The 16,254-nt window shown below is 35.5% G+C and overlaps 1 long non-coding RNA gene across 1 annotated transcript in view; it reads right to left on the bottom strand.

Annotated features, from left to right (window-relative positions):
* Positions 1 to 15,225, bottom strand: part of LOC134732732 (uncharacterized) — a 51,906-nt gene extending 36,681 nt beyond the window's left edge. The window contains exon 1 of the long non-coding RNA XR_010116215.1: positions 14,729 to 15,225. This is a non-coding gene — a long non-coding RNA (uncharacterized lncRNA). The remainder of the gene's footprint in view (positions 1 to 14,728) is intronic.
* Between the last annotated feature and the right edge of the window lie 1,029 nt (positions 15,226 to 16,254).

Genomic DNA, 16,254 nt, shown 5'->3' with positions numbered 1-16,254 from the left:
TGAATAACTTTATGTATTTTAACTTGATTTTATACTCTCTAATTTTATTGTACCAATATCATTTGCATTATCCATTTTTCCATCAGTGGTAGCTTATCATGTGAAATAGATGCAGCAAGAATGTTCATTATAGCTATATTTAACAAGATATAATGTAGATATTTTTATAATTATAAAATTCAAGAGGGAGCATGTATTGAAGTCCATGATCTTTCTGTAAGTTGGAAAACTAAATATTATAAAATAATATGTGTGATAAATAGTGAATGAATTTTGAGTGCATATTCTGTACCAGACTCTGGGATAAATGCTTTACAAATATGAACTCACTTAAATCACTTAACCAGCCCCTAGCATAAAAATTATTATCCCCATTTTAGAAAGAAGAAAATTGGGATTTCAATAGGTTAAATAACTGATCCAACAACAACAGTTAGCATCTTATAACTGCCATTTAGAACTCTTTATTTACTTTAAAGTGGTTTATGAGTTCTACGGGCATACCGCCCTGCCCAATCTTGTCTAAAATGGTTTATGAGGTTGCACACGTAGAGAGATGAAAAAGAGTCTTCATGGAATTTTCTGGTATGGTTTAGATCCTAAGTAGAGAGACTGGTCTGCATTGGTGATTTGGCTCAGAAATGGGCGTCTATGAAGATACAAGATTCAAAGGTGGGTGTGGAGAGATAGATTCTGCTTGAACTTAAATTGATAGTGAAGGGCTCTAGAGCACTCTGTTTACCCTATGTCCAAACATTGGATAAGGTAGGTCTTTCTGACAAGAATTTTAAAATGGACATAATCTTGCTTAGGTCTGCAAATAATTGACTAGCAATATCTTAAGGAAGTGTGGTCTCAACTATGCAAAAGAAAAGACATAGTTTTAAAGTATATATTATTTAAAAACAAGCAAAATTTTGGAAAACATTTAAAGTAAACTTGGACTCCAAACTAACAGTTAGAAGATTAAAAGAAAGAGGAACAGACAGAGATGGGAGGAAAAAACTTAAACAGAAAAATAAAATAATGAAATAAAATGAAATATCAATCAAGAAGTAAAACTTGCAGTGGTGGTAAAAAACAAAATGGCATCTAGAAATCCAAGTCAGTGATGCATATCATATTGAGGCAAAAATAAAGAAGAAAACTATAAGAATTATGATAAGAGTGGAGAAAAAAAAGATATAGGTATGATGGGCATTCCTGAAGAGAAAAAAACAGAACAAGTGAAAAAGTAGCAACTATTAAAATCAAAATATCCTAGACTACTGATCAAAATTTCTTACCATTCACAAAGCAAAATCAATGGAAGAGATTAGTGTCTAAATCCATCCTACATCTTGTCTTGTGTTGTTATTTAAGGGATAAATATCCCTTCATCCAGGCAGATAAAAATGATGTAATAATATGGTTAATTGCATGATTTTCATTAATGCTAAATTCAAGAAGGAAAGTATTAAACTCTGAAGAGTACTGAAAGAAAAATTTGTGATCCAACAATTCTATACCCATTCAGGTTTTATTCATGTATGCGACTAAGAAGATTTAAATCCTAAATGGCTAAATAGAATGTCTTTCATAAAATAAGTATTTTATGAATAGTGATAAAGTTAATTGAGCCAGAATGCAGCTGACTAGATTTTCCTCTTCATCAAAATGTTTAGCAGAATTTTTTTTTTTTGGGGAGAGAGGCAATTCCTGAAAAAATTGGTATTTTAAATGCATTTGTGAAAACAATCTCCAAATTAAAGTTCATTCTGCTTAATAAACTCCTGGGTTCTTAGTACCAGTGTTTTACCTCTGCCAACACTACTAGAGCTATTAAAATTTAACAAAAGATTAAGAGAATGAGAAGACAAGCCACAGACTAGTAGAAAACATTTGCAAAAGACATTTGGTAAAGAACTATTATCCAAAATATACAAAGAACTCTTAAAATTCAACAATAAGAAAACAAACAACATGATTTAAAAATGGGAAAAAGACCTGAACAACCACTTCACCAAAGAAGATACACAGATGTCAAATAAGCACATGAAAAGATGCTCAACACTATATATCATTAGAGAATTGTAAATAATTAAACAGCAATAAACTACCACTACAACCGATTAGAATGGCCAATATCCAAAACACTGGTTAACACCAATGCTAATGAGAATATGGAGCAACTTCAGGAACTCTCATTCATTGCTGGTGGGAATGAACACTGGTGCAGCAACATAGAAAGTCAGCTTGGCAATTTGTTTCCAAACTAAATATACTTTTACCATGCAATCCAGCAATCAATAACACTCCTTGGTACTTACCTAAATTAGGAGTTGAAAACATGTCCATACAATAACCTGCAGATGATGTTTATACAGCAGCTTTATTCATTGCCAATACTTGGAAGCAACAGGTATGCCCTTCAATAGATGAGTGGATAAATAAATTGTGGTACATGCTGATAATGGGATATTATTCTGAAAAAGCTCTATTCTACATGATTCCAACTACATGACATTCTGGAAAAGGCAGAACTGTGTAGACAATGAAAAGATCAGTGATTGCCAGGGGCTGGAGAGAAGGAGGGACGAATAGGCCAAATACAGAGGGTTTTTAGGACACTGTCCTAAAAAACTTATAGAAGGTAGAACCAGAGTGAACTCTAATGTCAAAACTCATAGAAGGTACAACACCAACAGTGAACTCTAGTGTAAATGGTGGATTTCAGTGATAAAGCCATATCAATGTAGGTTTATCAATTATAAAATATGTGCTACTCTATTATGGGATGTTGATAATGGAAGAAGCTATGCATGTGTAAAGGCAAGTGCTATATGGGAAATCTGTGTTTTCTGCTCAATTTTGCTGTGAGCCTATTAATATAACTGCTCAAAAAATAAGCTTATTTTAAAAATTAATTATGTAATTAATTAATAAAGGATTGGTTTGACATCTGTTTCATCTCTGTTATCTGACTACCTTTCTGCAGAATATAAAGGAGAAATTAACCTTTTTAAAGAGGCTTTCTGGAATAGAATGAGAATCAAAAAGTCCTCCAAACCTGGAACTTGTATCTCAATCCCAGGGTAGTTGAAAACTAGCTGTATTTAATTATAAATCGACATGACACTCTACTCCCAGAATCAGTGCTTATATTTGATCCACAAAGCAGTGGGTAATATTAACTGGACAGAATTTTTATAATAATTAGAAAAATAGAAATAACAGCAACCATTGTTTTCTGTAACATGCTTTTATTGTAAGTGCTTTAACTATATTTTAATTTATTTAATTCCTACAATGACATTTTGATGTAGGTATTACCATTCCCATCTTGGAGTTGGGGAAATTAATAACAAATGACTTATTCAATGTCACACAGCTAGGAAATGATGGAACTGGAATTTAAACTCAGGATTTTATTTATCTGTTTATTTATATATTTCCTCATGCTGCCATCTAAAAAATCCATCTATTTCTTATTTTGTCACTCTAAAGTCTGAGTCTCAGAGTAGGGTATTTTTTTTTCAACTTAACCATTTGTCTTAGTCTGTTTGTGAGGCTACAGCAAAATATCATAGACAAGGGGGCTTATAAATAACAGAAATTTATTTCTCACGGTCAGGAGGCTGGAAAGTCCAAGACCAAAGCACCAGCAGTTCGCTTCCTCATAGAATGCCATCTTCTTCCTCTTACCTCACATGACAGAAGAGGCAAGCAAGCTCTCTCCAGCTTCTTACAAGGACCCTGATCCTATTCATGAGGGCTTTGCCCCCTATCTAATCACTTTCTAAAGGCCTCACCTCCTAATATCATCACGTTGCAGGTTAGGATTTTAACCTATGAATTTGGGGCAGGGGACATCAACATTCAGATCATAGCAACATTTATACATTGATTGTTAAAGTTTATTGATATCTGTTGTTCCTTGATCTCTAGCAACCTTTTTCTGAAATTTATCTAACCTTATTAGGGACTAAAGAGTGGCATTCAATACCAACTAATGCTGATAAGTCAGAAATTATAATCATTTGTAGCTCACATGCTTCTACAAGTTCATGATTGAGGTGTTTTACTCTATGAAATAAGTATCAACAATTACTTTGATCTGATAAATCGATAGTCAGAAGCCATGACTGAATGCTGAGCCTGGATAATGCCTTATGCTAGCACATTATTAAAAACCTTATTCAAGTTGGATTCAGCCTTTACATACACACATTTTTGCCTTGGAAAGCAAAACCATGGCTGCATTCCAATAATCAAGAACACATGGATTTAGGCATAAAATGGTTCTCCTTTCCTCCCTCTTTGGCCTTAGCTTGTTACTGAGATTTTCAGTAATCTTGAGACTCTAACTTGCCTTCCTGCCAATTCCTTCTTTATCCATCTGTTCACCTAAAATAATGAAATAACAAAAAAGTACCAAGTTCAATAGAGTTAGTCATAGGTTCATTCATTCTTTCAACACTCACTGAGTGACTGTATTGTAAATGCTTTGCCAGGCGCTTGTCTACTTTTATCATGTGTAGATAAAAGTCAGTAATACAACTTTATTGATGAGATATCCAGTTTATTTACAATGTAATTTAATATGATTATATAAATTTGGAACTCATTATTGGGTGAGTTTTTAAATTTTAATTCTATTACTTTTTCTGTGAAAGTTATTTTTAACTCTGAATTGTCTTCACTCTTTATTTTCCCTCTTTGCCTCAGATCTATTTGTCAGATGGATAAACTTGGAATAAGAAATACCTCACAGAACTGATGTTAGAATTAAATGAATATTCACTATCAGAGGGTACCCTGCACATAGTACATGCCAACATATGTTGTGATCTCTGTTTTCTTCTTCTCGTTGGCCTGTGACTGGACTAGCACTTACAGTTGTTAAGTATCTTAAGCCCACTCTTTATACAAATCAGAAAACTGAAAGTTAAGACAGAATTCCAGTTTCCTAAATGTCACTGCAATGCTTATCAAAAACCCTTGCTATTACTTTTATTCAGAGCTTTTATAGCATAGCCCAGTATGCTCCTCCCACTGTCATAATACGTGATATTGTATAAAACTTTGTTGGTTTGCCTCCTAATTTTAGCTGACATATAAAAGGTAGTCTTAACACACTAAGCATACATGCATATGGAATGTCATCAAACAGAAAACTAGCTGTGTAGGCCATGAAGCATTGTGTAAGGCAAGGTCGCTGGCAATGAATAAGAATTAAGTTTGTGTGTTACGGACTTCATAAAGACTTTTCCTCATGAATATGCAAGGGAGAAAATATGAGCAGAAAACCATTATATTCAAACGGTAAAAAAATGCAAATTGTTGGGTTAAGAAAATAATAATGATGTGAGAATCTGAAAATGATAATAAAGTAGCTAATTTTTATTGAACATCGAATTGTACTGGGCATCGTACAAAGTATGTTACATAGATTATCTCATATAAATTTCAAAGAATGCCGAAAGTGTAAAAAGTCGTGGACCTTGACCAAAATTACTCAGCTAGTGAATAGTGAAGACTAAGTTTAGATCCAGGCAGTCTGTGGATGCTTTTAGAGTTTTTGCAAGACATTGCTATAGTTAAGTAGTAATTATGTAATAATGATTGATGACTCATCCTGTGAAGTTGTATTCCTTCAATATGCTGCCAAAATTTTTAGCATTCAAATGTATGAGCATTCAAATGTTCCTAGAGTGAGAACTAAGAAAATATTGAGTAGAGATTTTGAGACCCCAAAGGGTTCTCTACAGGATCAATTACACAATTGCTTTCTATCTGCAGGCTGGAGATTCACTTAGAGCCACAGAAACCTGTACTAAAAGGGGTTCTATACGGAAGAATCCTGGCAACTTTTTCGTATCAATGTTGCAAGACCTAGAGTACCCTAGAGAATAAGCCAATGTAGGCTGGTGGGCAAGAATTAGCCGGAGTACCGGCCACTCTGTGAAGCACTTTCCAGCTGCAACAATTAGCCACACTGCAGAGACAAGGACATTAACAGCAGTGGGGAGGAATTAATGGCATGTGAAAATGGCCAAAAAGAGGAAAAACAAATGCTGAAAATCACTTTGAGTCTCTGAGCACAGAGTAGACCATGTCAGAGAATAGTGAGTATTCATCCCAACCCCTTTGGGTTTTTTGTTTTTTTTCTGATATGGAGTTTCGCTCTGTCACCCAGAATAAGATAAAGCCCATGACTCTTTCTCTTTAGATGATTAAAATTATTAGGAACTCTGATGTTTCAAGATAATATCAGTCAAAGTTCTCTTCTAGGAGTGCGGTGGTGCAATCTCAGCTCACTGCAACCTCCACCTCTCTGGTTCAAGCAATTCCCCTGCCTCAGCCTCACGAGTAGCTGGGATTACAGGTGCATGCCAGCACGCCCGGCTAATTTTTTTGTATTTTTAGTAGAGACAGGGTTTCACCATGTTGGCCAGACTGGTCTTGAACCCCTGACCTCAGGCAATCCGCCCTTGGCCTCCCAAAGTGCTGGGATTACAGGCGTGAGCCACCGTGCCCAGCAACGTCTTTGTTTTAAAATCACTTCAGTTTCTGTAGAATCCATCACTGCCTTCCAAGCCACTTTCTGTAGGACACGTCCAATCTCATTCGTGTGTGCGCTCCATCTATTATTCCTCATATTTTATAACAGAACTTTTTTATCCTTTATACTTTTAAAAATAAGATTGGTGGTCAAATTCAATTTTTATGCAGACCCCCAAAATAAAGACAGGTAAAAGAAAAGTGAAAATGGTTTAAGTAAAAACCTACATCCCTATCAGTTTCACTTCTAAGTTCCTTTTGCCCTGGCTCACATCCTTGAATTATCAGTGGCCCTGGAGATCCTTCGAAGATCATTAAGACTCCAAGAAGTACCATTTGAAAGTTAATGATCTAAAAGAAAGTGTCTGAACTTCTCAGCAAGATGCAGGAAACTCATTGAGTTCCTATGGCCCTATTTCTGATCTTTCCCCTTCATACCTATGGTTCAAACAATTCCAGACAACATGCAGTCCCTGATTAGCCCAGGCAGTTTCCTACCATTGTGGATTTGTAGGTGCTATTCCCATTGCATAGACAGTGTTACCACTACACATTTTTCTCTGTCAGAAAAGAATCCAGAACTAGTACATAACATCTCTGTAAAACCTTCATTAACCCTCCTTTTAGGCAAATCACTCTCTTCCCTCTGTTCTCATGCACGTTTCACTAGTTAATTAAGACCTAATGTCAATGCTCTTAACTTACTTGATGGTGATTATTGATGTATATAGTTATACATTTATTACTCTTCAAGCTCCTTTAGTTTAAGGATAGTGCCTTATTATTCTTTTAATTTAAGTGACCTAGTATGGCATCTTGTACATGAAAATGATAAATTAGTGATTTCATGTGAAAATTAAAATTTGGGATACTGTCAGTGATATGGAACTTGTCAATTATTATACAACTAATTGCCAGCCAAGGCAATATTGCAATCCAGATCCCCCTGGAAACCATTTCAATTACTTGGACACAGCACAAACTAGCCTCTAAACCTCTGCTGTGGTTAGAAGGTCTGTGTACTTTCACATTTTTTGGGTTGCAACTTAATTATCAGTGTGATAGTCTGAAGAGGTGGGGACTTTAAAGATGATTAAGTCATAAGGGCAGAGCCTCATAAATTGGATTAGTGACCTTATGAAAGAGGTGCAAGGGCACGTTTGTCTCTTTTGTACTTCTATGTCCTCTGCCATATGAGGACACAGAAATCATTCATTTTGCTCATGTGAGGATGCAGCAAGTAGATGCAAACCCTCACCAAACATCAGATCTGCCGGTGCCATGATCTTGGACTTCCCAGCCTCCAGGATGGTGAGAAATAGATTTCTCTTATTTATAAACTACTCAGGCTGTAGTATTTTGTCATAGAAGCAGAAATCAACTAAGACATATACCGAACAAATTTAGGACCATCCTACCATTCTCCAGGTTTGTGCCTCACAATTTACTGTCCCAAATGGATTTCTCCTACAGCTAAATTTAGAGAGAGTAATTAAAGGTTCAATAATTTGAAAGTGAATTAGATTGTAATGATGCTGACAGATCAATTAGTAACATCAACATTACTATTCAACTATGTACGTCCTCTGCCTAGGCATCATAGGTTAAACAAAGGAAATTAAGAGTTCACCCTTGTTTTCTAATAGATTACTATCTATTGTGGGAGATAAGATGCAGCCCTCAATTGCTATACATTATGTATATGATAAATACTGTTAAAGTGATACCAACTGGTCGTCACAGAAGAATAGAGTTCTTTTGAAGCTAAACTCGTTTTCTAAGGAGACTTTCTGGAAGAATTGGAATTTGAGGAGCTGAAAGTTGGCCTTCAACAAACATCTGGAACAGGTGTTAAACATGATATTTAGGTGGTGTATGAAAAGTCCAGATATGATAAAAGGAACAAAAATGAACCAATCAGGTAAAGTGTGTTTAGGAAGAACTAGGATCAGACTAGGCATATAATCCTGGAAAGGAGGTTGGGGCTAGATTGGCAATCCACTATTTATAAAATATAGATTTTAAAATATAATCTAAATGTCCATTTTAAAAATGTCTTTTTAATAGCATACATTACTTTCTTCTTCACTCAGAGCAAAATGGTATTTCCCATTAAGGAATCCTCTGCTGTACACATTGTCAAAAGAAGATTTGACCTTTGTGCTATCCCAAGGGCAAATGCTTGCAGCACCGATGATCTGGAGATAATGCCTTGTTGTAGTTGAGTTACTCAGTGAATTAGGTGTCACTTCTCTGCTTCACTAACGCTTTTTTTACTTGGTCCTTTAATCAGACCCTAAAATTGCAGTATTAGGGATAAAAGCCATTTGACATGATTTGATCTTGAGTGAGTTAGGAGGATTACGAATTTGCCCTTCTTTACAATGGGCCATTTCTGGTGCTGCTCTTTCATATTGGTTGAGATGTGGTTAACTTTGATTGATTCAATGATACTGATTTAAATAAACCATTTTTGCCTTACTGATTTGCAATCAATTGATATTCACACTCTTACTTTTTAGCTATAATGAGTCAGAAATGGCTAATTTTAATTCCAAACAGCAAAATAATTTTTCACATTGATTTCATGGTGTTTTTTTCTAGCTCCATTTTTAGTTCTGATGAAAATTTCTGTCAATTAAGAAATATTGTTAGTGTGGAAGTAATGCATTCAACAAAATTGCAACATGTTCTACTGTGCTGTATATGGAATTTTTTTTTTTTTTTAGAAGGATCTTCACTCTTGTTGCCCAGGCTGGAGTGCGGTAGCACGATCTCGGCTCACTGCAACCTCCGCCTCCCAGGTTCAAGTGATTCTCGTGCCTCAGCCTCCTGAGTAGCTGGGGTTACAGACATGCGCTACCACACCCAGCTAATTTTTGTATTTTTAGTAGAGACAGGGTTTCACCATGTTGGCCAGGCTGGTCTCAAACTCCTGACCGCAGGTGATCCACCTGCCTTGGCCTCCCAAAAGTGCTGAGATTACGGGCGTGAGTCACCATGCCCAACCATATATGGAAATTGATATTGTATTTCTAAAACGACTTCTTGTTTCAAAGTCATTTATTTTTCTTATATTTTTTCAAAGAATTCTGTTGTCATGCACCCTATATCTTTATTATGTGCATGTATGTGAACTTCCCTTTTCTCCACACGCCCACACAAAATACACCTCATTTAATGAGCAGTCACCATATTCTCATTTGGAGAGTCCTTGCTACTTACTAACGAGGCACAAGAGAAATCTCCTCCTGTAATAGGCTGAAGAATTGGCACATTGTAGCTGAAAGAACTTTTAAAAAGTCCCCTGCTTCTAACTTAAACTTGAAACAGTAAGGAAGTATCCTAGAAAATACAATTTTCTGAATTTCTTTTTATATTTTTACCAAAGTGAATAAGGGAACTGAACAATATTGACTCTAGAAATACTTGCCTGAAAAGAAAACTAAAGCATCTTGTGATATTGTTTTCATTAAGAATTTTAAGCAAAAATTGCAAGACAGAGGTTCAGGTTAATATTACATATTTTGGGAAATGTGAAGACAAAACAAACCTATGTCTTATAGATTATGACAAAAAGGGATGTTATACATAAATGCATAGTACCTACCATACCAGTTAATTTATCAGTTTTCACTCTTTCCTCACCACTGCCTTATTCATTTAACGAGTAGATTCAGGGGAGGGAAAGACAAGAATAATAGACATTGACTGCTCTTTTTTGGGAAGAGAATGTAGTCTCATGGGGAATACATATAATCATGTAAATTTAGTAGTCTGTTATTCAGCCAATAGCTCAGCATACAATAATAATAATAGTAATAGCTTTTATCAGTTTATCTGTTATTCAGTTTACTTTCTAGCTTGAACTCCATTATACTAGGGGGCAGAAATTAAACCTCAGCCAATTCTGTTAACTTTAGCTGATTCGGGGTAATCTCCTGTGTAGTTTTCCCTTGTCTTTTCCTTGGATAGTTTTTAAATCAGTGGCAAGAGGATGAGATATTTATGTAGTGCCATGGTGTCATGTAGGGGTCCTTGACTGGCATCTGTCCACTTTGTCACTTGGTGAGACATCTTGTTCCATGTGGTCTTGATGATTGGTAGAGACAAATTGCTATTGTATCTACTTTGACCCTCATCAAGGACTCTTGGCCCCATTGGCTCTTTGTGTGAGATGCTGTTCCTTCTCTGCAACATGCTGCTATTCCTGTGACCTCCCTAGAATGGATGGAGACTTTCTTAGTCTGTTTGTGCTGCTATAAGGAAATACCACTACCTGGGCAACTTTTAAAGAACAGAAATGTATTTCTTACACTTCTGAAGGCTGGAAAGGCCAAGATCAGGGCACTGGCAGGTTCAGTGTCTGGTGAGGGCCCAATGTTTCTGCTTCCAGGATGGCACCTTGTTGCTGTGTCCTCACATGGCAGAAGGGATGAAACAGCAACAATGGGACAAACACTGAGTCTTCATATGGCAGAAGAACAGAAGCTCCTTTATAAGGGCCCTACTCTCATCTATGAGTGCTCCACTCTCGCAGTTTAATCACCTCCTAAACTCCTGATCTCTTAATACTTTCATCAAGTTTCATCAAGCTTTAACAAATGAATTTAGGGGGACACATTCAGACCATAGCAGAGACTCTGTGAACCTATCTGATGAATCTGCCTGGACACTATGCATGACTACACATTCACCACAACCCTGTGAGCCTGCGTGCCTTCTCAGTTATGATCAAGAAAGCAGAGCACAAGCGTTCTCTGTTGTCAGTGCTCTTCACCTATCTGGAGTTTCATTGATCCAAATCCATTCCATTGAGGGAATCTCTTATTAAAGACAGAGAAAATTGTAAGTTTTTCTTTCTCTACCAATTCTCATTTTTGTCCCAGAAATAATTTTCTTTGTTTATTTGGATAAAGAGAGGAAAGAATCAGAAATGTGGCTCCCTCCTAAATAGTCTATAAATCTGTTGTCTATGGTTTTCAACTAAAACTCTAAAAGATCATAAGGTCTTAGATCCTTAGAGCCTTAGGGTTTAATATGCAATACCAAGATTTTTGAACACAAAACACTTTTTAAAAAATTGAACCTTATTTTTGTTTCACTCAGCATTCTTACTTGACATTGAGGACACAGATGTCAGAATATAATTTAATGGGGAAGAGCCATATGGTCAAAACGAATGACCAGAGTGAAAATAAATATTAATTAATGTCAAAATATTATAATGTCACACAAGTAACTATAGGATGTAATAAATGTTATAGTACAGGGCATTGTGGCAACAGAGAAGAAAGTAATATTGGCCAAGTAGTAATATTATAAATTACATGTATTTGCTATTTTTATAGGAATAAGAGGTTTAATATTTTCCTTCTGATCTCAACTCCAGCTAGAGTTTTGCTCATAGGAAATGTCTACATTGATGGATTGTACTGTATGTGAAATATGTTTATCTAGGATTAGATTTTACTTAGATTTTCATATTTGTTAATTTTGTCATGAATGAATATACAAGGTTTCTGAATCAGAGACAGATTATCACTATTCATTTAAAACCGATTATTAATCATTTGGTTCCCCACATCACAATTCTTACCCCCGGGGAGATATTATAAAATTAGGTCAAGTGCTCTATACATAAAGAAATGTTTAAAAAAATAAACCTGGATATTTGTTATTTATGTAGAAGAAAGACACAACTGTTTCAATTTTCTACTATTAAAAAAAGTAGATAAACCTTTACTTCTCAGAGATGGGATGAAAAGGATACTGCATTCTCATTTTCATCTTTTGAAATATAAATAAATCAAAGAGCCCAATAATCCTAATGTCTTTAATTTTGCAGCCTATAGATGTTTCCAAAGTCCTAAGCCTCATTACCCATTTGAAACGTAAATACACAACTCTAGAGTTGGTACTTTTCTTTTGAGTTCTCACTATCTCTACAGTTGTAAATTATTTCTAGGGTTTGCTTTTAGTCCAATATCCAAAATTTCAGTAAAATTTTAATTTAATTTTAATTTAAAACATCAGTAACTGTACAAAAGCACAAAGATATTTTCTCTGCATCATACATCTCAGATGCCATAGAAGATGCATGAATTGCATTGGATATTCAGAGTTTATTCCATTCAAGTGTATCAACCATCCCCAAAGTCTGTAAATCTCAGTTGTAATGAGCTAATATTTATTTTTCACAGTCTATAAAAATCCCTTTTATTTTTAATAAGAATCTATTACAAAATCCCTTTTACTTTTCTGCCCAATATATGTCTCTGGCCTTAGTGTCAGCTTGAACTAATATTCAGTTGAACACAAGGTATAAGAGGATGCTTGACAACCAGAGATGATATCTTTTTGGAAGACCAAGAGTGGACTTTGACAAAACTAATTTTACTGTATTTCTTACTGTATGTAACTCTCAGATAAACTTTATGAATAAAATATAACACATTTGCTAAAAATTAAGTCAAAGTTCACAAATAAAGCTAGATCTCTAATTTTTAGATCAATGGCACTGGAATATTCTGATGATAGACTTAAATAGTGACTGTCCAGACAGACTTATGTGCTATTTCATAAAAGTTTTTCTTTTCTAGTGCAAGAAGTAAATCATTTTTCCTTTACCTACCCATTATATTTTCTATAGCCACTTACTCAATTATTTACTGTTTCAGGACCAAAGACCAAATTGTTAAAGTAAGCAAAAATTATTTTTAAAGAACTTGAAAAATATTTTTAATCCTTTGAATTAATATAGAAGATATTTGTTAATATGGAATTGACCAAAAATTGAAAACTGAATTAAAAATTAAAAAATTTTGCTTGTTAAAGTATATCGTTTAGCTCCAAAAAATTTTAGTCTTAAAAGCTCTGAAACATTGAAATCAGTATTTATTTGTCTTTGAACAGATCTCATAACTTAGTAGCAACACTGTGACACAACCAAGACCTCTATACAACCACCATTTATGAATATATTCACAAATTGAGACTGTAGTAAAATGGCTTGAATAAGACATTAAGCATTAGGAACATTAAACATTCATCTTAATGCTGAGCTAAGAGAAATTTAATAAGTTTAAATTTGCATTTTCTCATTATTTCTAGTTAATAACACCTCATCCACTTCATCAGACTATTGTATAAATGATAACAGCAAAGCTATTCAAAAACTAAAGAGTTATATTAATTCAAATTGAAAAAAAATCCATTATGTTAATTAACTGAGTGTTTCTAAATTGCTTCATGACATTTTCAACATAACAATACGTGACTATCTTTTGCATTTCTAAATGTGAAGGTGCGATTCGTGGTCTATATGACTGCTTTGAGTTCATCTATAAAGTGCTCATAAAATATGAATATAATAGAGCATACTTCAAATCATCTGCACTTTTGGGAGCTGAATCCTGTTTAATGTTTGATTGCAGGTGCATCAAATTGTTTTGTGTGAAGATATCTACTTATGCTAATTTGTTCAATCAAAAATATATAAACATAATCTAATGTAGCAAGCTGCACAAAGAGATCACATTCAATTTTTCCCTAGACTTTGTTTTCTGGAGCAAGCTATTTTAATCTGTGTAATTTCTTTAATCTAGGAAATCTACATTTCCAAGAGCAGGAAACATCAGGGATTTACAGTTGTGCCTAAGACCATAACTTGATTTTCAAATGAAATAGGTGCTTTTCATTCATATATGCTCTCTTTTGTTAAAGAAAGTGCTGATGTGATTATCCACCAATACCAGGACAGGTAGGTTCAAATAATTTTGCTAGTATTGGGCAGTAAGTAAATAAGCACAGATTGGTGGACAAGGTCACTGTTAGCTGGGAGTGAGGAGTAAAGAGACAGAGACTCTTTCTTGGATGATAGCACATTTGAGAGTCAGGCTTTGAAGGAAACATATGGATGAGTAGAAGTAAAACAAACAGAATATAAAAAGGCAGAGGGACAGGAAACTGCTGGATTTCTTTGTAGTATCATGAATAGTTGTGTTTTGCAGGACTCGTGCAGGAAAGTGAGCAGTGAAGCTGAATCGTGGAGTGCAACCACATCACAAAGAAACATAACAAGGGAAAAGGTTAGATTTTATCCCACAAATCATGGGAATTTGATGACAATTTTTAATCATTGAAATGGCATAAGTAAAGCTATTCAGGAAGTAGGAAAACTAACCTGTCAACATACTAGAAGACAGCTTGGCTGGTGGAGAGAGTAGAAACAGTTGAGAAGCTCTCAGGCATCATCCATGGAATGGCATCAGGAAGATAAATACGGAAAATAAGGTAGTTAAATCCAGAGGACTTGTTGACTAGATACAAGAGGTGAAGGAGAAGGAGCCAAAGGCAACTGTGGGTGGTAAAAATTAATATTAACAACCATAGGTAGGTCAGGAGAGTGATGGCCAAGGGCAGCCATTCAAGTCTGCGATGAAGGAGGCAATGGCCTGCAAGAGATCACATTTCATGTTTTTATTATTCCATTCAGTTCTTTCTTTCTATTTTTATTTTCATCACAAATGAGGAAACAAAATTACATAGTGACTAAGTAACGGCAAATAAGGTCAGGCTAAAATGGGTTGAATGTCATCCATGCCACTTTCTAGGTGGGTGAAATTGAACAAATTTTTGGGTTCTCTGAACCTTGATTTTCTTAGTTGTTAAAAGGAAAATACACACCTACTTGTTATGAAACGTAAATGTGACAATGTACATAAGATAGCCGGTGGGCCATACAGTTATCACACAACCCAACAAATGCTAGGAAAGTATATATATAATGTGATGATAACACTAGAAAATGTAATTTTCCTGAAGAAGAGAATCTGGAAAACATGGTAAACTGATTGTGGCTTGGCTCCCATTCCCTCAACTCTCGATACAAAGCTTCTTGTCCTGCCACAGCCAAGCAACTGCTGGAACCCACTGGTGACAGGATGTATAATAACTAAAGCCTCGTGCTGTGTTGGAGGGTGGAGGAAGGTCAGATAGGGAGAAATTTCACAGGCAGAATTTCTCTTGTCTAGGAGGCTGGATACATGAATGAAAAGTATACAGTGTATATGGACACATAACAGAGAATAAAAATGCAAATCAAAACCACAGTGAGATACCATCTCACACCAGTTAGAATGGCCATCATTAAAAAATCAGGAAACAACAGGTGCTGGAGAGGATGTGGAGAAATAGGAACACTTTTACACTGTTGGTGGGACTGTAAACTAGTTCAACCATTGTGGAAGTCAGTGTGGCGATTCCTCAGGGATCTAGAACTAGAAATACCATTTGACCCAGCCATCCCATTACTGGGTATATACCCAAAGGACTATAAATCATGCTGCTATAAAGACACATGCACACGTATGTTTATTGCGGCACTATTCACAATAGCAAAGAGTTGGAACCAACCCAAATGTCCAACAACGATAGACTGGATTAAGAAAATGTGGCACATATACACCATGGAATACTATGCAGCCATAAAAAATGATGAGTTCGTGTCCTTTGTAGGGACATGGATGAAACTGGAAAACATCATTCTCAGTAAACTATCGCAAGGACAAAAAACCAAACACCGCATGTTCTCACTCATAGGTGGGAATTGAACAATGAGAACTCATGGACACAGGAAGGGGAACATCATGCTCCGGGGACTGTTGTGGGGTGGGGGGAGGGGGGAGGGACAGCATTAGGAGATACACC

This window comes from Symphalangus syndactylus, chromosome 16, assembly GCF_028878055.3.
Source record: "Symphalangus syndactylus isolate Jambi chromosome 16, NHGRI_mSymSyn1-v2.1_pri, whole genome shotgun sequence".
NCBI lineage: Eukaryota > Metazoa > Chordata > Mammalia > Primates > Hylobatidae > Symphalangus > Symphalangus syndactylus.
The sequence above is the reverse complement of the archived record's forward strand: the minus strand, read 5'-3'. Positions and strand labels throughout refer to the sequence as shown.